This window comes from Elephantulus edwardii, unplaced genomic scaffold (genome assembly GCF_000299155.1).
Source record: "Elephantulus edwardii isolate Elephantulus edwardi_28Jun2011 unplaced genomic scaffold, EleEdw1.0 scaffold00285, whole genome shotgun sequence".
Lineage (NCBI taxonomy): Eukaryota > Metazoa > Chordata > Mammalia > Macroscelidea > Macroscelididae > Elephantulus > Elephantulus edwardii.
Window position 1 is genome coordinate 1,803,430 of NW_006400035.1, and position 22,798 is coordinate 1,826,227.

Sequence of the window (22,798 nt, forward strand, 5' to 3'; positions counted from 1 at the left end):
TCCCAGCATCCATCAGCAGTTCTTTTGATAATCTCCTCCTACAGATTTTACAGCTTTGGAAACCCAATGGAAGGTTAGCTCTGAGTCAGTTCTGACTCTACGGTATTGTGTTTTTGGAGATAATGATTTTAAAATATTTTAAAAAGAGTTTTCCAGACAAATCTTGAACAAAGGGCTAAGAACAGCAAACAGCATGTGACTAATTTTTACACTGCATTTAGTAACTGTTGGGAGGTGGGCCAACACACACCAGGATTGAGGGATCACATAGTAGCATTTGCGGAAGCTCATTCCATTTTTTTGTTCCTAAGGTTTAGAACCATAGAGTAACTTGGTGCTGATTTTTGTCCAGCCAATAAGCAGTGTATGCTTCTTTGCAAAGAATAAACCTGATTTTCATGAAAGTTAAATTGCCAACATTATACTGAGTAAAACAAAACCAAAACAAAACATTTTAGGCAACAGTATATCACTAAGAATATAAATCCCAAATATATATGTTGTTGTTGTTAAGTGTCGAGTTGTAGACGAATGACTCATAACAACTGTATGAATGAAAGACCTAAACATCTGTATAACATTTGTCATTTCTCCATGTTCATAGAGTTCCCGAAGGCAAGCCATTTTGGAAGTGGATGCCACTCCTGCCTCCAAGCTTGTTTTAATTGGGAAGCTCTACCAAACACAGTCCACTATGTGTAATCAAACAGGATTCCAGCCCCATATTACTGACCAAATATGTTTTTAAGTAAGGGGCCGAATCACATCATCTCATACCCATTAGCGAGTCAACATTTCACCCTAATCCTCACCAGAACTAGCAAAAAAGCCTCTGTAGAATCCGGCTGCCCAGGCATACACCCCCCACCCCCCCACCCCCCCGCCCTTGGGTGGTAAGTATAAGTTAGTTATATATATCCTAAAGTTGAACCTAAATAGAGTAAAATTTAGCATGATTCCTTCTCACTACATCACATGGTAGTTATATTTTCCAGTTCAGCTTCTTCATGGTGGAAACCTTTCTCATGAGATTGCCTATTGTCAGGTTGAATACGCCACAGGTAAAAAGTATTCTCATGGTGTTGGCTCACATTTCTTCCAGGTCTAGGGTGAATACTAAATATAGGCACACTGTAAATAATTTTAACGGTAGGACATTTTACAACCTCAAAAGTGGGATAATCTTTGTACTCTATGTATGTCCCAAGAAAGGGTTCTGTGTATTAATAAATTGACATTGTTATGCTCTTTGATTTCCACAAAGACTGTGTTTAAGCACAAAGGTAGGATTCTCCAACCCAACTGGCTTTTGAAGGATCACCAGAGATCCAGAAAGACTAATCTTCTCAACTTAGACTTTCACTGGAGCAAAGCCAAGCCTTACTTCCACTGTCAGTTAGATGCAGGGTAATACTCAGTGGAAGAGGTCTTTTGTGTGAACTTGAATACCACGCGACTGAGGTCTGCTGCACTCTTCCCTTATATAGTCAATGGAGAGGGAATCCCTCTGTGTGCATATTTTCAATTCACATTCCAAAACAGTATAGGCAGCGAAAAATATTTTCCGTCATGATTTTTAGGGCTTGATATGATTGGGTCAGGCGCTGTGCTAGGACTTTGCACATAATTTTCCCGGCTGTGTCCAAGTAAAGAAGTCCCGACAGAAAATGAGGGTCGAGTTTTTCTTGAGGAAACAATTACTGTGTGTGCATGTGAGTCTGTGCATACTTGAGTGCAGACACACTGCACATACAGTCATGCAAATGCTATCAAGAATTAACACCAAAAGGGTGTACTTTAGTTTGCTTGTTTTAAAGTCTACCAACGGTATGAGTCCTTTTCTAGGCCTTTGGAGAAGAGTTGGGATTGCAATCACTTGAAAGAGCCTCAATTCTTTTACATAATATTAAAATCCAGAAGGTATTTTTGAGGGACACAGATAACATTTTTCACCTCACAGCATCTGCCTGCCATCTTAGGGATGGGCCAAGTGGCTGTCGTCTAATAAACAATTCCAGGCACTGGTCACAGGCATTCTGGTATACTTTTCTGGAAGTGAGCAATTCAGATTTAGCTCTAAAGACAGACTCAGCCTTGTCCAAAACTACTAATCTGTCTTAGTGTAATCACTGTTTGGATACACAAACACAAATGATACAAACACAAATGTATAAATCTATACACAAAACACTAACACAGGTATAACTAAGCAAAGCATCCAGGAAAGTCTCAGCATCAAACAGCTAATCCTGGGAAATAACACACTATGTATATTATACACTGCAGTGAATTTGTTCTCTGCCAAAAAGTCTGGCAAGTTTTCAGGAGAAAGAAAAGGTCCCTGAGCTTGAAGGGTTAACTTCCTTGCCTTCTCCTTCCACATTTTCTTCAAACGACATATAATTTCCTTTTGTAATAAAACAATGCATTTATTATTTTCAGTATGTCTGTTAAAGGGCATGGCTTTTCTGAGTGGAAAACAAAACAGAACTTGGTCACATGTTTATTTGCTTCGGCTACTCCCTTCCCTTTCTGATAAATAATCAAACATGCCATCCAGAAAAAACAAAGCCTGTGAGCTGGGAAATGTGATGGTCATCAAGTAGTCTGAGATACCAGAAAAAGCAGCCCACTGTTGCCACGCAGCGCTATCAGCCCCTACACCTACACTAACATCTGAATAAATACCTCCTGTCACTCTATTTTTTTCTGTAATTCCCCCTAATGATAAACAAATTACCCTTACGGCAGTAGTCACAAACCTATTACCCCCCCAACAATGTAGAAGAGCTTCTGATCATTAAACAAAAGCTAGTACACATAAACACACACATATATTTATTGAAATATTCCTTCCATTAAAGGTATGGCTAATGTCACAGTATATTTTTCTCTATCTTCATAGATGCTTTTTAGACACTAAAATTTACATACATTATTCTGGGAACTAACAAACAAGCTTCAAAGCAATAGCAATTATCTTAAGATCAAAAAGGCTAATTTTCCATTTCCTGTCTATTACCTGACCAGGACATAGTTTTAAAAAATTAACACCTTGGCTTACCAGTTATACCCAAGTCCTCCTCGGGGGAGGGGTGAGAGGGTGTCAAGAGTGAGACGGGGGCACACTTTCACAAGAGAGGCAGAGGAAAGACTATCAGAGAGGAAAAGGTGGAACCCTTTTAAAGATGTCAAACCATGTGCTATAAAAAAGACATTTCAACAGGAAGAACTAAGCAGTTAGATTGCTCTTCACCACAGAGACAAGGCACAGCCCACGTCAGAGGCTTCCCCTGCCACACTAATTATCCACACTGAAGATTCTGAAAAGAGACTTCCAGCATCAAAGTTAACAACCATCGCCGCAAGTGAGGTGGGTTTTCTCATCCCGTTCCCAGCCCACTCAGTTTAAACAATAGTGATATGAATGAGATAATGACCGTGAGTGTTTCAGCAGTCTGACTTTTATTGGCATGAAATTGGTACAAATATTATCAAGCCCAATTCACAGATGATAACGGCGTTGTGACACAAACATAAGAGGACAATTCTGCAGGCACAGAGTCCCAGTGACAAAGGCATCGGCTCCTAGCTCTCTCTTCTTACCCACGATAACAAGAAGGAAAAGCAGGCAGCAGAAAACAACGTCACAAGACAAAGAGAGCGGCTCTAATCTGGGTTCAGCCTGGAAAACTGTCCTGATGTCACAGGCTGCTCGCTTAGCAGATAATCTCCACAGCCACAATCGAAAGCAGGAGTGAATTAACAGAGTTAGAAGAAGCTGGTATTCTCAATCTCTTAAACGGGGGAGAAACAGCCTTTGATGGAGAGAGGAGGAGGGAGGGTAGCAGAGAGCAGTAAACAAGTTGGCTCATCCCATCTTGCCCTTCAGAGGTCTGCTTAGGGGCAGAGGCCAAGCTGAAAAGTTGAACCCAGTGAATATGGTCCTTTTTCTCTGGACACTTACAGAGAAAACGGAGTCTGAAGGAGTGAGCTCGGACTGCCTGCCTGTGAGTTCGTCTTCTCGCTGGAGATGGGTTCTGGCTGTTCTGTGAAGCTGGGGTTTGCAGAGTGGTAAAATGTTTGAATAAACAGGAAGTGCTGTGTGGCCAGGGCTGAAGCTGAAGCTGAAACTGAAGCTGGAGGAGCAACCTGGAAGGGCGCCCTTTGAAGGCAACCTGGGGGGAGGCCCTCACCTCCACGGAGCAGGCAGCTCTGACTAAATCACAAAGAAACCACAAGAATTCCTCAAGTAATTCTTCACTTTCAAAGTTGAAAGATCAGTTGGAGCTTGCAAGTAATTTTCAAAGCTGGCACGGAAAGAATTCTGTTACGGCTGCCTGCCTCAGTGCCCAGGTCTGTGGGCTAGCACACGCTTGGGGGGCCCTGGCTCCATGCACCTTCACTCAGCCCCTTCACCAAATAAGACCACTCTTGTATTTGACTGGTAGCCTTTACATAAGCAGGATGGTTTTTGGTTTGGCTTTTTAAAATGAAGATACAATTCTGATTTCGCAGGTTTAAAAGGATGTGTGTCACATGGGTTTTTAAAGCTCACATCACCTCATGTTCCAGGGATGCATACTCCTGATTTCTGCTGCTGGCTCTTCTTCTCTACAATCAACCACTATACCCTTGTAACTAGCTCTCAAATCCTGGCTTGCCTACTGGGAGACTCCTTCCTGCCTCAAGCTAATTGCCAAAGTCCTGTCTTCTGTCATCAGAGTGACACTGGAAAGAAGTAAGCTGCTCAAGGCAGAGCTTGAGAAATAGAATGAGAAGCCAAACAGTAAGAGTCAGGAAAACAAAAGTAAATAAATGAATAAATAAAGAAGGAAGCACAGGATTCCTCTGGAGAACAAGCAGTGCCCTTCTGCCACGGAAGCAAGTGATGTGTTACTGAGAGTGGAATGCCAACGACTGCCTGTCACCCAGGTGCTAAGACTCGGCTAAAATAACTCATTGGGAGCTGTCAGTGGGATGTTTACATAGGCCCCAATCTTTTCTTCATACAAGGAAATTTTTTACTAGAATTCATCTTCTTTTGATCTCACATTCAAAGCAAAAGCAGCTTGATAGACATTCAAGGCTGAAAGCAAATCCAGACGCTGAAGATAAACCACCAGAATATGACAGACAGGCAGAAGCATCTAAAGCTTATAAAAATGAAGAGAACAGCATGTCGCCCGAGTATTACAATAGCAGAAATCAAGAGACATATTAGGTGGAACTGATCAGCCACAAAAAAATAGTTCAAAAGGCAGATCAGAGAAACAGGTGCTAGACTGAGGGGCAAGGGAAAGCTGCAGTTTACGGTCTGGCCTCCCTCTGGAGTTTCACAGTACTTCTACTCCAGCCTCTCAGGCCACAGAAGGGGATAGTCCACAGACAGCTGGTCCAGTTAGAGAAGCAAAATTTCCAAGGGCAAAGGGGAAAAGGCAGACCTTTACTTTGCTCCGTGTCCAATATGCTGGCCTTGGAGAGCAACCCCTGAATCTGCCCAGGGTACAGTATTAAAAGGGCAGAGCATGTGGGTACCATCAAACAGGCCATGGGGAAATCATCTTTCAAAAGATGAGGTAAAGGTACAGACCAAGATGGGGTTAGAGAGGTCCAGCAGTCCAATTCCCTAGAAGAGCTATGACTGAGTGGACACAAAAGCCCCTGGCTGAAGTCACACATGGAGAGATGCCTTCAATGGCACAGAGCAATTCAGAACGGCAGCTTTCCAGCCACTGGAGCAACTAAGGAGAGGAGTGGCTGCAGAAACTTTCTTCAAACATACAATTATTTAAAAAATTATAAACTTTTCCTTTTCATTAAAATCAATATCCATCATGAAAATGTAATTCTCCCAATTGTGAAAACAGGCAACAGCAAGTTAAAGGGTGACAAAATCTCACATTACAATTTTGCTTGCAGTGGGTCCCTGACCCTTTGGGACAACAGAGCAGGACCTTCCTTTTCAGCATGCTTGGATATTTAAAACTACCCTCCCCTTTATTTGTATATAAAACCAATAGTAAAATCTGATTTTAAAAAGTACTAGCCCTTTTAAAAATCAGTTTAGGGGCTGGCTTGTGCAAGTAAGAATCATGGGTCTCTAAACTGCAAGCATCAGAGGCAAACAAAACTGACAAACAAAGCAAAACAGAAATTCTACTGAATTCTAAGACTGGTTTGTTTTATTTTTAAAGCCACCTTTGGTCACACTTTTTAACTCTCTGATGCCCTAATGCTGATTATCTCACACTGAAAGATGTCACTATTCTCCCATATTAAAATATAATGTTGTTGCTTTTAAAACTAAAATAAAAAACAAACAAACAAAAAACTCGAAAGAAACACAAAACGCTCCCAACTAAATATTCCATATTGGTATAATTGCTGCAGTGACAACTGGCCCCTGCTCAAAAAAAGGAGAGGTCTACCATGTAAAAGCAAAAAATGCAAATTCCCTTACATTATAAACACATTTCACCCCCAGAGAAAGCTGTCGTCATCACTAGGAGCAGCACTGCCTTTCTCATGACCATTAAAAGGATTTCTTTTTAATCTGCCATGTATAAAGACCTTCATTAGTGTAATTAAATGACTGTTGGGTTTTTTTGATATAAACAACTTTTGATATGTCATTTAAAAACCTCATAATAACATCATTAAAGAGCTATCATTTTTAAAAGAGAAATTGTCTGCTCCTGGACGGGAACAGTAGCTATGCTTTAGGCCTCTTCCTTTCAGACTTCTGGACTTGAATGTCACCTTAGACCTTGAATCCTTGCATGTGAAATAGCTTCATGCTAATTGCTCTAATTGCTTGAAGATGTGCAGGCAGGTGAAACCTGATCCCTGTGGCCACTGTGAAGACCAAGTGTTTACACAGTGGTTTGATTTTAATAGACAGAAGGGCTGAGTTTAAGACAGTAAAAACACAGCTAGTAGGTGACCTCTTAATATACTCCTCCTTCTTAAACAAAAAAAGACATACAACAAAATATAATTTTGTGTCCTAAATGCCAATGTTACTTGCTTGACTTTGACTCCCAGAGTAAGGACACGTTAAGGTGCACCTGATTGACATTTCTACCTGAAACTCTACCCTGAATACGCTTAAAAAAAATAAATAAAAATCTTAAAGCACTGTGTATGTCCGTCACCTTACAGACATACATAACCAGAGAGTACGTCAGGGTACATACACTTATTTCAAGAGGCGTGTTCCTTGTAACTGTGTTTTTTCATGGCCTTTGGGGGTGGAGAGCCGGGCTGTACGTCTTCCTTTACCCCTCTGCTTCTCCAGCTCCCACCCCCATTAACAGAACTTCTGGTCCTGACTGCAGTAAGGTTGTGCTAAATCTCTCTCACATTGCTGCTTTAGACAAGTGTGCATCCTCCTAGCAGCTTCTGTCTTTGTTGCCATGGGGGACTGTGATGTGCTCATCCAACAGTGGGTGAAGGTGGCCACAGCACATCAACAGTTACTATTATCTTCGATTATTTCTATGAACTGAGACAGGTTAGCAGTGTCTCCACAGTTCTCTTTTCAAGAATTCAAACTCATGAGTAAGTTATGATGCATAGCAACCCTCCCTAGGGTTCCTAAAAACGTAAATTATGACAGTAGATGATTGTCTATATTTTCCCATGAAGCCGGCGGTAGATTCAAACCCCAAAAAGATACTACCTTTGACAGGACAACTTTCTAAGGACTTTGGCATCTCAGTGTGTAAGCACCTCAGTTGTCTCATGGTAGGGCACAGATGTAAATAATGGTAGGAAGAAAATAATCCACTGCAGGACCAATATAAAATACAGTAGCACTGAGAAGCTGTCATTAATAAAAGGAAAGTCACAAGGGTAAGGGACAGGGCCAGAAAAGCATTCACATTCATTCTCATTCTCCCTCTCTCTAACACACACACACACACACACACACACACACACACACACACACGAGCACAAACCACCCTACAGTTTTATAGACACATGCAAATATACACAAAAGCAAATTCACTGCCATGAAGTCAATTCTGATTCATAAAGACCCCCCAGGACCAAGCTGAACTGGCCCACAGTGTCTCCAAGACTATAAATCTTTACAAAAGGAGACTCTTAGATCTCTCTCACAAAGAGTCCAGTGCTTTTGAAGAGGAACCTTTCCATCAGCAGATGAGCACTTAATTACTGTGCCATCAGGGCTGTATATGTCCAACTGTGTATATAAACATATAACCTACACATTTATAAATACCAACACTTATACACACCCCTAAAGATCTAAAGGTACAGGAATATTTCAAACGCATCTAAGGAAACACAACTCAATAGGAAATAGAAATTAAGCATGTCCTACAGAACAAAATTACCACAAAGTAATGAAAGAATTTTGAGCCTCAGCTGGGGCACATTGAGAACAGGAAGAGAAGCAGGTAGTGCCCTGGCCAGCAGGGAGCATCCTCAACCGTAACTGCTGCCTGCTGTCCTGACATCTAATGATGCAGTATGCACTACAGAATGCAGAACAAAAGAATTGTTTTTAAAACTCCTTTTAAAGCTATGAAAACATTTTGGTAATGTAAGCTAAGAAATAAATGCAGACACGCCCACTGCATTTAGTATCTGTCCCCAGATATTGAAAGACAATGAAACAAATACCTGCATGGAATGTCCTTGCCCTTCACAGCCACCTCACGTATGTTTATTGACACACTCGTAAGCATGTTCTAAAAGTTAGTCTCCTATTAAGCATTTTCCTACTCCAAAACCTGAGGGGGGAGAGGAGAGGGAGAGAATATATCTAAAGATTAAGTATAAACTAGTTCAAACCAGTGAGAAGAACACTGAGAGCAAAAAGTAAACAGGCCCCCACCCTCGTCCCTCAAAAGAGTTCCCCTTAGAAAGATCCAGGCAATGAGTGCCTGGTACCAAGGGCTGCCCTGCTAGCTAGAGGGGTCAGCAAAGCTATGCTGAACTGGCAGGTTAAGTTTACAGCAGGCCAAAACTTTGTTTGGACATACTGGCCTTGCTCACCGCCAGCTTAACAACAGATGGCTAGAAAACTTTCATTATGTTGCACAGGACTGAACGGCAAACAATCCAGAAAACTGTGAAAAGTTTAACTCCCTCTCAACCATGTGCCAACTTGGGGCCTGCTCAGAGACAGTAAATGGACCCCAGGACTGAGGTGACCTTGGACATGAAGACTCAAAGGGCACTTGCTAACTGCCTGATTAAGCAAGCACACCATTCCAGAACACAGCACAGCAGTGACCAACCTAAATCCTTAACTGTTCAAAGCCCAGACCTTATAAGGCATTGTACCTACTATGTTGTCTTTATTTTATTTTCCCAACATTGTACTGCCAGACTTTCTCTTCTCTGAAAGTCTCCCAGGCAATTCCCAGGCTCCTTCCCTCCCCAGGGAAGTTTGGAAGGCAATACTTAATATCAGGCTCCCCTAACATCTAGATTTAAATATGATTTATCCAGATCTGTATATAATTTAAATATTCATTAAATTGATTCAATCACATGAACCCTAATATCTCCTAATGCTGTGAGACAGGTTTAAATGCACCTTCAAAGGTTTAATTCAACTGGCAATCTGAATGGCCTTATCTCTGGAAATGTGTTCTTTTCATATTATTCAAGAAACGAACAAATGTGTTCTCTACAAATGTATTTTAGAAGCTACTCTTTCCTGTTATTGAAAGAAAATTGTGTTTATTACTCCTTTAGCATAGTGTAAACTCATAAACGTCAACAGAGAGTACAAGGAAAACTGTCAACTAAATATTGTTTCCTTCATGAGCTGTTCTTCCAAGTCAATTACGCCTTTCAACTTCTGGGGCATTGTATGATAAACTGGCAGTAAAAATCATTCACATTAATATACCATGGTGCCTTGCCTGCAAAAGGTAATTAAAGAAGTAAATGACTCATAAGAATAGACATATTAGCTGCAAAATGAAAGGCAACTGAGCTGCCACATAAAAATATGTACCATTAAGATACTGCATTTTCATATTCCTGTAATCAGCTTCAGTAGACTAATGCTTATTTAATCCAGTTCTGTGCTAAGTCCATCAACAACTGTTTTTTGCTGTTTTCTCCTTGACTGAACATTATGAGAGCAGGTTGGGAATAAATACTGCAATAAGATTTTTGCATACTCAATTGAAGAAAAGGTTTTTGCATTTTAAAATCTATTTTTCTTTCTCCCAGAAACATAACATGGGGGGGGGAAGATTATTGAGGGGAAATGATACACACACACACACAGACATACTTAGGGAAGGTCTCTTTAAATGACAGAGCACTATTCTGGGGAAATAATATTTGTTTCCATCGTCCTCATTTCTGATCATTCCAACTGTCAGCAAAAGGGGAAATGGCTGCATGCCTCCACTTGCTGGATCTCTGCTTCTTCCTTTTGTTAATAATGCTTGACATTAGCACTAGCAGGATGAGGGCAATTTATTCTGTGGCAGGGATGGAAAGAGAAGGGGGAAAAGCCACAAGGGGTAGATGAGTGCAGTGGTGGTAAAAGATCTCAGGTTTGCCTAGTGGCCCTGAGTCAATTCTCTTCTGGATCAGCTAACAGCTACCTGTCTGGATTGAACCTTCTCAAAGAGCACTGGATTGACTCTCAAATTCACTGCTGGACTTTAGATCTCTGGCCTGCAGATACTGCTCTATTCCTCATATCTCTTTCCTTCCTCTGTCCTTTACTGGTCCAGCCAAGACATAGGGAAGCAACACCCTAAGACTTTCCACTCAAGTTGTTCAATTCCTTCTCCGTTCCTGGAATCTCCATCATACCCAGGGAAATAGGGCCACTATTCGCACTGTTAATATCTGAGGGAACACTGGACTTGTGGTCTTTCTGGGAGGCTAATGACATGCCTGTGCTTCATGTGGAAATCAGGGATCCATGCTGCTAACTAATATGAACCTAACCCTTTGCCAGTCTAGTTTGATAGCTTTCTGGTTTTGGACACTTCAATTCCTTCCAAGCCAGTGCCTGCAGAGGACAGCATATTCCTCCTTGTGCCTTTGCAAGTACAAATCAACCACTACTAGCCTAATCAGCTTTTCAGGTGTCTGCTATTGTGCTTGCCAACATTTACCCACCAGCCTAAATATTTAACATGGAGGGAGGGGTGGTGTCCACCAACATAAGGAAATCCCACCAAGCACTCTGTGGGCTTTCACAGATAGAGTTCTAGGCTTCCAGGGAGCATATACTCTTCCCTGCTCCAGGCTGTGAAAACGTGTGTTCTCAAGTTCATAGTTAATGAGCAGCCAGTCAAAACTTCAAGAACAGTTCAGGGTGTGAGGGTGGTCCATGAAGACCCTTGGCTATTTATTTAATTATGAACAGTTCTTAGAACTGCATGAGAAGATTCCAATTGAGGCCTGATCATTCCTTGTAGCGTTTTATCACTTCAACATTCAAGCTAACATTACTTGGGACCACACAATTAATGAGCTCTAGCTCTTTTTCTAATTAAGGAACAAAGGTTCCTTTGTGCATAGAACGGTGATGCTGACTACAGAACACATGCTGAAAGAAAAGTGAATGCTTCCAATTGCCTCAAAATGGGGTTTTTAATATTGATGGAGAAATAAGAGCAATTCCAACATCCTTTACAAATAAACCTTTACAAAATATTGCTAGCTGTTAATAATACATCATTATCCTAAAAGGAAAGTTATGAATTTGATGTATGTAACCTTTGTATTCTTGTGAATTAACCAGTGAGTACAACGATCCATGAATTAGCTTTTAAAAATACATTAAAAATAAGAAAAGGCAAACATCAGGAAAAGAAATCAAAGAAGGCACCTTCTCTCTGTCTAGTAGTCCACACTTCCGAGCAGATTAAGATTAAAACATGTCGTTAAGAAAGATCTTCCCCTCCAAAAAAAGAAAGCTCTCCCCATTTCAATAGAATCTGAGGCTACGGCTACAAGAAACAGGATGCTACCTCTCAGAAGTGTTACAAATCAGCCGCACTTCCAAATGATCTTCAATGCTTAGAAAGTATACTCACTTCCAAGGGCAAAGTCGCCATGCAGTGGGGAACATAAATGACAGACTGGCGTTCAAGTCCATTAGCTGCTATGCGATAAGAGCACATCCACAAGCACCCAACCTATGAAAAATCTTAGATCTCTTTAAATCTTTGAACTGGATTACTGCATTAATTCTTAAGAAATGCAAGCCTTCAACCAAGTAAAATTACCCTCATTAACAGTGGGAAAACGGTGTCTGCAATAAGTTCTCTTTTAAAAAAGATATTTATTACTTATAATCACTTACACATACTTCACCTAGAAGCATGATGAAGTGATGCCTACAATCTTGAAGACGGCATCCTACTTTTGCATATTAGTTTGGGCTAGCGGCATAACAATGAAAGTGTTTCCATTACATCTAATTTTTTTCCCTCCTGTATCTATAAACAATTTCCTTTGAGGATCACAACACTTAGGTAAGAAGTCAGTAGCCCTACTTTACAGGAGAGGAGACTTGAAAGTGCATACAGATTGAGCAGTTTGTCCAACCTCTTCCTGTCAGTTAGAGTCAAAGAGCCTTCTTGCCCTGTTTTGGAGGTTTAATCTGTTGATACTAAATCAGAAAGACAGATTTACAACTGCAGATTCATTGAAGTACAATGGACAGATAGGGAGAACAAATGAGAAGACAGAAATGCAGTCCAAAGTTGAAATGATGCTGTTGTCAAGAGGCCCCGTGGCGGCTCCATGTCACAGTGTTTGGGAATGTAAGAAACACTGCCCAGTCCTTTACCATCCTCAAAATCTTTGCTGCACTTGAACCCACTGTTGCAGCCACTGTTGTCAATACACCTATCTTAGGGTTGTCTTCTTTTTTGCTGACCCTCACAAAAAACACGTTATTAGAAGCTGCCTCAATTTTTCCATTTACTGTTTTACCTGCCTTGGCAACTTACCAATATTTCCTTTTTAAAAAAAAATGAATTGATTATTTTTTTATTATTTTATACTGGTTTATTTACAAAAGTTCATAAAGTTCATATATATTGTTTTCCACACTGGATCCAGTACTTCCTTTTAAAGTGACTGAAAACCAAAAACACAAAAAATCCTTTAAATTGACCTACTCTGTCCTTGTTACTTCTTAAAGAGGTCTCAGCTGAACTGTAATAATAGCTTGATCTTTTTGAACAACTTGTGGTGCTGGTTGGAAGCTCCTGGCCACTGTGCCTTTGCTCTGTGATTATTACCAATTTGGTTCCACTGCTTCGCAATACAAGTTAGGTCAGGAGAATCCTCACCACAGAGAAGACAAGCAAGGGGAGAGGAGCCTGGAAGGCAGAGTCATTTTACAAGAAAATCAGAAAAGATAAAGGGTTTGCGTTCAGAACTACCAACACTGCGGAACAGCTATAATAAAGCATTAAGTGGAGTTCCTAAAGGAGTACTGAAGGCCTTGTTGGTAAGGCTGTTAACCTAAAGTTTGGCAGAAGTAGATGTAAATAACGACACTCTTAGACTCAATGTCTCTGTGGGTTGGGGCAGTTCTGCATCAGTCAGCATCAATTTGATGGCAGTGGATTTAGGTTCATAATTAAAAAAACTTCATAATAAAAACGGAAGTATTATAAGGTCCTGACACCTCCTCTGAATCATTAGAACATATTATGCTCCACATAGGTATATGTGAAATCTACTGATGCGACTCTAAATATTTGGAAAGGTTGTTAGGTTCCATTGACTTGGCCTTGACTCACAGCAACCCAGTGTACAATGGAAAGAAACATGGCCCAGTTCTGCATCACCCTCAATATTTGAAACTGAGATTCTTATTAACTATGTGATAATAATAATAAATTATGCTGACATTTTTAATTTACTAGAACTTTAAAATGAACACCTGCAAATCATTTGTTGTTAAGACGAGTGCTTCAATTCCATGCCATATTTGAGAGTCAAGGCTAAGAAAGTGTACAATCTAATAATGAAAACAGCATTTCTAGGTTTTAGTTTACATCAGGCTCTCACCCTGGTTATCACCCCATCCCCATCTTTCCAATGGCTTCTCAACATGGGAACTATGATACCCATTGCTTAGAGGCCTCCATCAGTGGCTCCCTGGAAGATGATGGGACGCCTCCTCCCATGCAAATTACTATCTCTGAAAACCTGCCAGAGGGTCAGCTATGAGTCTGAGGTGACTAACTTGCACTAGATCAAATACCTTGAATGTGCATCTCAAGGCTTAAGATAAAGTCAGAAAAATTACCAAAAAAAAAAGAAGAGAGAGTGAGTGTATCATTCAAAGAAGGACGTGTGGGGCAGGGGGGTGTTGGGAGAGATAATATCTTAGTCCTAACAATTTTCCAGAAAACAGTGATATCTGTATCAGATGGCTCAGGAGTTGGAGACGAGTCACTGTCCTCCTACCCAGTGGCCGTGCATGTTTTGACTGACAATATGGAAAGAAATTGTTCCTCTGTGGCTTTGCCATTTGTACAGCCTCCCTCTCTTTTAAGAGTTTTATGACTGTCAATTGGGTGCTTTCAAAAAATGAAATGCTTTAGTAGTGATCTTACAATTAACTTGTAGCAACCTTCCCAAACAAATGCTAAAGTTACTCTTCCTGCAAGTACAGGAAGTGTATTTTCTATTATCTCATAAATGAAACAGCTACTTTAGGTGACGACTCTGTACCACGCATCGCCTGGATAGTGCAAAGGGTTAACATGTTCAGCTGCTGCTGCTGCTGGAAAACCCACCCTGAGGCCCCAGAAGGGCCTGGTGCTTCCCTTCTAAGCACTCAGCCGTGGGAACCCCGCCAAGCACAGTTCAGTCCTGTCTCCACAAGCAAAACCCGTTCAACAACAAATGTAGTTAGACTGTACCAGGCGGGGCTTCAGAACTGTGCTGTGGTGGAGAAGAGGTGGCCCTGCTCCTTGCCTCTCCTGACTCCTTCCTTCTAATGCAGCCAGAGACAAGACATAGACACATCCAGAAATAGTCAGAGCCCCACACTAAGGTAGTAGCAGTTACATTTAAAATGAGAACTCAATTTGAAGAAGGAAGCGAATAAATAGCTAAAGAACTAAAAGAAGATATGAGAAGATAGGTCAGGGAGGCTGACATGAGATAGGTCAGGGCAACACTGAAGAAATGATAAACTTATTGAACATCCAGCAATACACGACTGTACTGTTCATCTTACACGATGCCTACTTTTCAGTCCTCTGCAAATAAACAGAAGTATAACAATCACGAACACATTTTCAATCAAATGAGTTAATAAATATAAAACACAACTTTTGGGACAAAAGGAAAATAAATTATCTAATCCTTACAGAAAACCAATACTCAAAAGCACAAGGAACTCCCCTTAGCAAAACAGAACTCAAACTATAAAATGTTAAATGTGATTGCTACCCAAAATGAAATGCTTTTGAGTTGATCCCCTGCTTCTGCTTGCCTTTACATCCTAGATATTATAAGTCATTGTGGTTGGCGGAATACTAAGATGATATACTAATTCCTGGTCCTCAGCTTATGCACACCTCTTAGACAATCAGTTAAACACTAATATTGATAGGAAGGGGTTTTGCAAATATATTTAAGGTTTTATATCAGCTAAGCTTATGACAGGGATATTATTGTGCCACATGAACCTTTAAATTAGGGTTCATAAATCATACATAATGGAAGTCAGAGATTGAAAAAAGGCATGGTACACCATTACTAGCTAGGAGATGAATAAAACTACATGGCAAGGAATGCAGACGTCTTCTAGAAGCTAAGAGTACTCTGCAACTGACAGACAAGATTATAGCTTCCACAAAGGACTGATTTCTGCCAACAACCTGAATGTGCTTAAGCAGCAGATTCTTCCCTGGAGCCTCCAGATAAGAACTCAGTCCAACCAACATTTTTATTTTAGCCTGTGACACCCTGAAGAGAGAGCCTAGTGATGCTGTGTCTGGACTTCTGACCTACAGAACTTTGACCTAATAAAATGGGCAAGCTTGTGAAAATTTGTGACACAGAAGTACAAACTAATACAGATAGGAAAAAAAAAATGAAATCACTTTGCGGTGTCTAAAATGTACTGAGGGTTTATTTTACTCAAATGTAAGAAATCTAGAGGATGATGAGAAAGAAGAAATGAGTAAGAGTGTGAAGAGAGGGCAGAGACAAGAAGCAAGGGAGGAAGGGAGGGAGGGAGGGAAGTGGACAGAGGAGTGAGAGAGAGAAAGGGAACAGAGGGAAGGAAAGGAGGGGAGGAAGTAAGAAAGGAGATGAAATGAGAAAATAGAAGACATGGCAGCAGAAAGGACAGACGTGAGCTTGCATTTCAGTCTCACATGGACCATTCACCTCCCCACTCTTCTCATTTCTAGAAACAACAAGCACTGAAAAGCATCTCAGGAAAATAAATACACAGATGAAAACACTCCAATTTGTGAAAATCAGTGAACAAGATCTTGTACTTTTTGCACACTCACAAGAACTACATCTTTCTGAGTCCCTGTGAGGTTTTTGTTCACTTTTGCATTTATTCCAATGGTTGCCCTAATAAAGATGAAGACACACATATGAAATGTCCTCAACAGAAGTGGAGTTTCCACAAACTCACTCTGGAACCTCTTGAGAAACCTGTCTAAGGTCGTGGACAGAAAATGCTGAGAAATGGAAAGAAGGCCACGCACATGTTTGGTGGGGAAAAACCATATCTCCTAACTTCTTGCTACGATGTTCCAACATTCTTTGAAAAGACAGAGACAATCTAGGTTTACAACCCAAGTCCACTACTAACTGGCTGTGACATTCTGGGTAAGACATTTAACTATATAGTGTAGCAGTCTTGTCTTCTCAAGAGTAAAATGTAAACGATCATGTAAGTAAAAATGTAAACCACTTCCTAAGATAGTTGAGAAAGGAATGAAATGTATAGTCTTCCTTTAGACAATGTCTGTTGTTGTTATTGTGTGCAGTCAAGCTGGAACTGAAGCATAGCTGACCCTCCAGAGGATTGTCAGAAGTAGTTTATCACATGGGAAGAGACTACCCAGCCTTCTCCAATAGAGCAGTTGATGGATTCCAGTGCAGTTTCTTAACACTAGGTCACCAGAACTCCCTGTATTGTCTGTTGTTGTTGTTGTTGTGGTGGTGTGCCACCATGTGGGAACCAACACACAAATGACTCCAGCAGCTTTCCAGGGAGTTAATCACACAGAAGGGGATTGTTCATCCTTCTCCTGTGGATTTTATTATTATTATTAATTTATTTTTTATTATTTATTATTATTATTAACAATACATTATTATTTATTATTAGATACTGTCAAGTAGAGTACAGTTCATTGTGCCTCTATAAACAAAAGATCTGAACAAGGTTCTATCTTGTGTCAACCTCACAATTTCTGACACTCAAGTCCTTTGTTGTAGTTGCTGTGTCAATTCACATAGATGAGGGTCTTCCTCTCTTTTGTCATCATTCCACCTTTCCAAGCATGATGTCCCTCTCCAAGGAAAAGCCTCTCCTAGTAACATGCCTAAAGTATGTGAGAAGAAGCTTTACCATTCTTATTTGCAAGGAACAATCTGGCTTCATTCTCTCCAAGACATATCTGTTTTTTCTTTTAGTAGTCCATGGCATATTCAGTATTCTCCTCCACAATACAACTCAAAGGCATGAATTTTTCTCCTGTTATCTTTATTTAGCTCTCAAATGCATAGCAGATGACTGAAAAAACTGTGATTTGGATCAGGTGCACCTTAATCTTCAAACCAACATCACTACTCCTCAGTAATTGGAGAGGTCTCCATTACTGTAACTTTGCTTTTCCAACAATGTCATATAAATAGATCCTAGAGATTGTTGTACTTTAAGATTGACTTCTTTTACCCAGTATAGTACTGAAATTTGTCACTGAACATCTTAATTTTCTGAAATCATTTTTTTAAAATTTTACACTGGATTGCTTACAAAGTTTGTATACACTGTTTTCCACACTGGATTTTTTCCCATTTCCTTTATCCCTCCACCCATCAAATTGTGTGACCTTATGATTACCTCTCAGTCCATCCTCATAACCTCTGTTTTTCCCCTCCCCTCCTTGGATCCTCATACACATTTTACTAGTTACCTTTCTATTTCTATACTAATAGTCTTATAGAGTATTTGTTCACTTAGCATAATTCTCTCCAGTCCCTTATAAGTTAGGCAGTGATTTTCAAAATTATTGCTCCTATATGTTTCGTGGTATTCCATTGTGTGAATATACCACAATTTCTCAATCCCTTCAATTATGGTTGGACATCTGGGCCATTTCCATGTTCTTGCAATGATGACTAACACTGCTATGAACAATGGTGTACAAATTTCCATCTGTGTCTCAGTTCTCATTTTCTTGGGGTATATTCCAAGCTGTGGAATAATAGCTGGGTCACATGGAGTTTCTATGTTCAGCTTTTTCAGGAAAAGTAAAACTGCTTTTCAGAGTGACTCTACCATTTTATGAAAAAGTCCGAGTCTTGCCACATCTTCTCCAACATTTATTACTTGCTGTCCTGTTAAAACTTTGCCACTGCTACTGCAGTAAGATGGCATCTCTTTGAGGTTTTGTTTTGCATCTTAACAGTTTATTCCTTATTGTAACTGAGTGTCTTACAGGGTGGGTGTGTAAGAGTGTATCCATCCTCCCACTGAAAGCCATCTGGGTTGCTTGGAGTATGGAGCTGCTGTAAGTAAAGGTAGGGGATTAGGCAGGGTGTCTTTCTGTTGTACATCAGGCTGGTATGATTTGGAGTGGATTCTAATGCATTGGGGTTTTAGTGGTAAGGAATTGTGCTTCCAACTCAAAAGCATATGGTTCGAATCCACCCACCTGAATCATCAAGGAAGACAGGTAATTTCCTCCCATTTATAGACTCTGAAAACCCTCTGAAGGATCAACTATGAGTTGGTTCCAACTCAACAGCATGTAATAACAACAACCAATACTTCTAAGAACAATGTAAGTAAATACTTACTAATATTCAATTAACAACAACAAAATGCGCTTTTATAAAAATCCTTGTTTCTGAGCAAAGAAAAGTGAAGGAGACACACAGGAGTGTGACTGCTGGGTCATATAAGTACATGTTTGATTTTAAGAAACTAAACAAGCTTGGAAGCAGGAGTTTCATCCACTTCCATAATAGCTTGCCTCCGAAAACCCTACGAACCTGGAGAAAGGATGAAAGTCACACAAGTGTTGAGGACTTTTGTTCATAGGTCACTATGAGTAGCCTACAACTCAATTGGCACTTAACAACAACATAACATTTTTCACTCCCTCTAGCAATGCAGGAGAGTTCAGGTTTAATATACTAACCGACATTTTGTAACATTGATACTTTTTAGTTGTTTTCATTGACATAGGGGAGTGTTAATTTTTAGTTCTCTTTTCTCTGCCCCTCTATGGCTGTAATTTGCAGTTAGGTGCCTCGAGTTTGCTATGAGTCATAGCAAACCTATGAACACCAGATCAGAACTGTGCCCTATCCTGCACTATCATGATTTCCACCTTGCGCAAGTACATTGTTGCAGTCACTGTGCCAATCTATCTCTCACTGAGGGCATTTGCATCACTGTTGTATACTATCAAATCGAATCAACTCACAGCTGACCCTCAAGCAGATTTTCAGAGGCAGCAGACTGCATGGGAGGAGACTGTCCATTTTTCTTCCGCAGAGCAGCTGATGGGTTTAAACTATGGACCTTAGATATTTGTATTATCCTAATGTTAAACTCTACTGGCCTAGTGGTAGGAAGCTGCACTGTGATCCCCAAAGCACACAGTTCAAATCTACCAGTTACCTTTCGAGAGAAGGATGGGTTATCGCCTTCCGGAGGGTGAGCTACGGGTAAGTTCCAATTCGACAGGACACAACAACAAGGTCAATGACAAAGAGCAACTTTTTCTAAACTTACCTTCTTCATCTTTCTTTCGGTGAGTTATCTTTTCCAGGCTTTTGCATAGTTGGTAGCTGTTCGGGTTTGGTTTTTTGTTTGTTTGTTTTTTAAAATCAGGCCAGTGACCACTAAGAAGGCTTTGTATCTGTGCACCCGTCTATTCTAGACTTGTCATACTGTCAGACTCACACAGTCCTTTTGTGACTGAGTGGCTTCACCCAGCATTGTGTTTTCAAGGTTCATTCATTTAGCAGCATGTACCTGTGTAACTGTGAGGTAGAAACCTGTCCAAGAAGGAAAAAATTCAATTATTTTCATAAATCAAGTCATAGAAAAGCTGAAAGACTGTCCCCAGTCGGAGGACGAAAACATTCCTGGACAAACACTGCAGTTCTGGAGAGTTCTACAACATTAGGACCTCATCTTTCTTTATGCCACAGTAACAATATCCCACTATCGGAACATTACTGTGTAGTGTGTAGCCATCCTATGAACCGTTTCCATCTTTTGGTTGTTGAGTAATCCTGTGCACATGTTTGTTCTGTGTTGTTTTTAATTTTTCATGTATAACCTAGGAGTGACGTTGTGGAATCAAATGGCAATTCTGTTTAACTTTCTGAGGGCCCTCAAAACTGTGTTTCCACAGTGATGGTACCATTTCTTCACATCCCAGTCTTTAATTGTTGCTTTCAGTCCTGTTAGTTTTTAAAAACCATCCTTTCAGTGGGGATGAAGAGTGATCTCATTTTGGCTTTGACGGCTAATAAGGAAACTCTATGATCCATAGAGAGCTGTACTGCTGAACCAAAGGTGCATTTTCTTGGATTTGCATCTACCAGCTGCTCCCTGAAAGATCGTAGTCTCTCCTCGTGCATGTTACAACGTTGGAAATGCCCTGGAAGGTCAGCTGTGAGTTGGAAGCAACTTGACAGCAATGAGGGAGAGAATGACTGATGATGCTAAGCTCTCTTACGCGGGCTTGTCGGCCAGGGTCTCTCTTTTTCTGTGGTGTATATTCAGGTCCTTTGCCCATTTTTTAATTGGCTTTTTTTTTCTCCTTTCTGTAGAATTCTCAAGGGGTTTTATATAGTCTCGACACAAGTTCTTTGTTGAATAAGTGATTTAAAATGTTCCTCCCACTCTGTAGCTTGTCTTACAGATAGGGATTTTAATAAGAGATTACACTTGAATGTCAGAAAATTCCTCCATGCTGTGTTAAGGGAAAATAAACAGAAATGGGTTTTTTGGATAGAAGCAACCTACGCAGAAATAAAACTGTCACCCAGAAGCCAGCAATGAGCTGGCGCCCAGCACAAAGGCGTGAATGGGGAGCCCTCAGGGATGGTGAGAGTTCGTGCTGTGGTCCATTCAGTGCGAAGCTTTTAATGCTGTGACTAATGATGCCACACAAAGGTGATGTCTTCTCATCCTCTGTTTTTAGTGCCACTGAACCATTCTAGGTAATAAATCAAAGATGGTAGGGTGGCTATTTGTATGGTGAGATAAGGGAAATTAATTTCAATGCCCAAACATGGACATCCTTATATTAAAAAATGACTTAGCAATTCTACTCCTTTTCATGAGAATATCTTGAAAAACCCCCATTTGGAAAACCTGATCAGGGACTGATTCACCCTCTGTATTTGCAGGGGGAAATACTGTTGTCTATCAAGAAAGGAAAGAAACATTTATAAAATCTACAGCAAAAACTAAAGCACTGATTAAGAGAAAAGGTATCCATGTAACTTCAAAGGGTGTGGTAGTGTAAAACTAAATTGCATGTAGTCACACTGCTTCAATTCTTTAGAAGAAAGCTTCACATGCTTTAAAACACAAATGCAAGGACTAGGAACAAGAGCTTAACAACAGTGAGATTTCTAGGTGAGAGAGTGGCTGGAAAACAGAGTTAGTATTTTGGCTATGATGCGGAAGGGATGACAATGTGCAAGACAGAGCCTCCATGGTGGTCCCCAAAGACCATGCAGCTCTCCCTCTGTGCATGAAACAATGAGGTGCCTGCCATCCATCACCAGGGAGCACTGCTCTCAGGCTGGCAGCAAGCGAGCAAGGTTGCCACCTGTCCAGCTTTCCTCTGAATGATCCCCCCCAAATCTCTCTGTGCCATGTCCAAACTGGCCTTTACTCTGGACAACTGAGCCACCTAGCTTCTCAGCAGCAGTAACTGGGTCGCTCCTCCAATTCGGAGAAGACATCATAAACTCCTGACAAAATTAATTTTTTAAAATTGTTGTTGTTGTTATGTGCTTGCGACTTACAGCGACCCTATGTACAAGAGCGCTAAACTCTGCTCTGTCCTGTGCCAATCGCACTGTCTCTGATACACCCATCCTAATTACCAGAGTCACTGAATCAATCCACCTCATAGAGGGCCTTCCCCTCCTGCGCTGTCCCTACACCCTACCAAGCATGATATCCCTCTTCAACGACCGGTCCCTCCTTACAACGTGTCCAAAGTATGTTAGACCGAGGCTCAGAATCCTTGCCTCCAAGGAGCCACCTGGTTTAACCCTCTCCAGGTTAAATTTGTTTGTTTTCCTAGCAGTCCATGCTACGTACCCTCAATACTCTTCTCAAGCACCACAGCTCAAAGGCATCAATTCTTCTTCTGTCCTTCTTAGTCCTTGTCTGATGCATAACAAGTGATAGCAAAGACCATGGCCTGTATCAGACACACCTTAGTCTCCAGAGAGACACCATTGCTCTTCAGTACTTTGGCGAGGTCCCTAACAGCAGGCTTTCCCATCACAATACATCTTTCAATTTCCTGGCTGCTGGTGCCAAGAGCACTGACTGTGAAGCCAAGCA

General features: G+C 40.8%; 1 protein-coding gene across 7 annotated transcripts in view; it reads right to left on the reverse strand.

Annotated features, from left to right (window-relative positions):
• The window catches only part of FOXP1 (forkhead box P1), a 419,751-nt gene that overhangs the window by 246,793 nt on the left and 150,160 nt on the right, over positions 1-22,798 (reverse strand). Inside the window, exon 1 of one of the 7 annotated variants that reach the window (XM_006900493.1) lies at positions 3,968-4,061. The exons of 5 other annotated variants lie outside the window; for them this stretch is intronic. The gene's annotated coding sequence lies outside the window, so the exon portion shown is untranslated. Of the gene's footprint in view, positions 1-3,967; positions 4,334-22,798 lie in introns of those variants that run through there. One more of the 7 variants, XM_006900492.1, reaches the window with a different exon arrangement.